Raw genomic sequence first — 2,819 nt, forward strand, 5'->3', positions numbered from 1 at the left:
AAATATTTGCCATTCATTAAATTCTTTTGCAATTAAGTTTTCAATGTCTACCGTTATATGCGTTTCTGATAATAGCAGAATCTGGCATTTTTGTGACAGAATATATTGTTTTAATCTTGCCCGTTTTTCAAACTGTCTAATTCCTTGACAATTAAGTGATAAGAATTGAATATAATTACTCATATGGAATTAGTTCTTACAGAGAATATTATTGCTTGAACAAAAATTGCAAGTGCATTTAATAACTGTAAAAAAGAACGTATCTGGAATGTAAAAAATAACCCTTTAACTACGAAAACGAAAAGTAAAGAAGTATAAGAATTACATTTGACTAACGCAGATATTCTCGATACACCTTGATAAGCGCAACTTTGTACAAAAGTAGGTTTTAAAGTGTAGAGATATTATGCCCTCAACAAAATTCTTTAATACAGCTCTATAATAATAGCATATCATTCGGACCAAAATCTGTATATACTAATCGAGATCCTAATGTATTAATGATACAAGTACAAATGTATTTCGTTTGAGTTGACATAGTAACTATACATGGAAGTGAGTTTAGATTGTAATGATATTTAACGATGACAAGAAAAAGACTACTCAACAGAAAGTTATGAAAAAAACATGTAATTGGCACATTTAATTTCAACATAACTTTACTAAAAATACCATTGAATTGCAAAGAAAATAAAATGTAATCTTTCAACTCCGACTTATTTTGTATGGATTTACAAAACAAACCTTTGACTGACATAATCAGTATTAACTTTAACTTATAAAAACAACACCTAATTAACATATATAATATCAACACAAATATATATAAATCATATCTGACTAGCATATTTAATATCGACAACAGTTCATGAAAACAGCGCCTGACTGACGTTTTATAAAAATAGACCCTGACTGGCCTATGCAATTTCGACACCATTTTATGAAAAGAACACCTGACTAACATGTGTATCAGTTTATGAAAATTGCTTCTGATTAACATATATGATCTTAGCTCAATTATATGAAAATAACCTCTGATTAACATATGTAATACCGACGCCAGTTTATGAAAATAACCCCAGATTAAAAAATATGATCTCAACACCAGTTTATGAAAATAACCTCTGATTACCCTATGTGATCTCAACGACAGTTTATGGAGATAACACTTGACTGTCCTATTTAATCTCAATGCCAGTTTATGGAAATAACTCAACGTCAGTTTATGGAAATTACCCCCGTCTAACGTATGAAATATCAACAATAGTTTATTACATTTACAACCACAGTTATACAGATTACATCTGTTATACATGTGTATCCCAAATAAACGTGTGTACAATATAAGATTGACTAATGTATACAGTACAAATTTATAAATCATGCATTTTACTGATATATGTAATCTCAATACTATTTTATAAACAATACTCTCGTAAAAATATCTATGAAGATATAACAAGGTTATGTCGTAAACAAGATTGAGAATTTTATAACTAAATAAATGTAAACGAAAATTCTCTATGATCATAACAAAATTTAAGAAATTTAAGAGTATATTTTTAATTAACGTTAAAGAATGGTAATCAAAAAGCGAGAATCGCATATATTTGTTCAGTATTTCAAACATAGCTGCTAAGTCACCATAGTACATTAGTTCTTTTTCCATGACCAGGCTAAGTTTACATTGTAAAGAAATCGTTTTTATGCGCATGAGTGTTATCATGAATTTCACGATTGATTGTGAGAAAATAAAAATACTGATGACTGTTAAAAACCATAAGTTTTCTTCAAGAATATGATATAATTGTATTTTTTTTAACATATTCATAATTTCTAATTCTAAAAATATTTGCAGTAAATCTATTCATTAACTTAATTTTCACTAATATATAGTCTTTACGTATTTTCAAACTCATAGTTCTTAATACTCTATAATTATTATTCAGTTTACTACTAATCATTTTATATTTTTCAACATAAACTATCTTTAATACAAGACCGTTATTGAATGATCATTGTGTAGTACTTTACAAAAGAGAATATAGCCTGCGGTCAATATGGCATAAACTCGGTTAAATATATCGTTTAAAAGAAAAAAATATATATAAACTAAAAAATAAAACTTTACATATAAGGGCGTTTTGTGTTTTTATTACTATAAGTATGATGTAAGAAAATGCAAGTTACAAACAGTATGATGTTATATGAAGTGGAAATTTACGATAAGGTGAAAGTAAAAACGAAGCTCCAGTGTTTTTGAAAGGTATTTTGTAGATGCAAATATTTTACCTTTTTGTTCCTTTGGTAAAATGCATCCATATGCACTTTTAGTTTACTTTAATCAGTGCTTGTTACTCCTTTAGTTATTCTTAAAGTGTATAGAACCGTCTCTTTAACATTTACGTGATCTGCTTTTTTACAATATTAAGGACGTTTTCGAGAGTTTTCATACAGGAATATAGAAAATATATAGAAACATTAACACATTTTACTTTAAGTTCAATAATATACCGATGAAACAATTAAAAAAATTAATGAATAGACAAATAAAATGATGCTAAAACAGTTTTTCTTTTTTGGTTATCATAAATATTATAATGTTATCAAACAAATTAACAGAGACAGAGGGTATTATACTACATGTATTAAGTCAATAGTTGAACTCATATAAGAGCTAGCTTAGGTCTTGCTGGGAAGATAAATAAAAGAAACAAAATCGCAAATAAACCAACATCTTTTCTATTAATGATCTTTAAATGATTATATTACATTACCCAAAATCATTTAGTGTGACAGGTCGGAAATTTAGTGGCATG

The sequence above is a fragment of the Ruditapes philippinarum genome, unplaced genomic scaffold, assembly GCF_026571515.1.
Source record: "Ruditapes philippinarum isolate M1 unplaced genomic scaffold, ASM2657151v2 ctg7660_1_1_1_1, whole genome shotgun sequence".
In the NCBI taxonomy this organism is placed as follows: domain Eukaryota; kingdom Metazoa; phylum Mollusca; class Bivalvia; order Venerida; family Veneridae; genus Ruditapes; species Ruditapes philippinarum.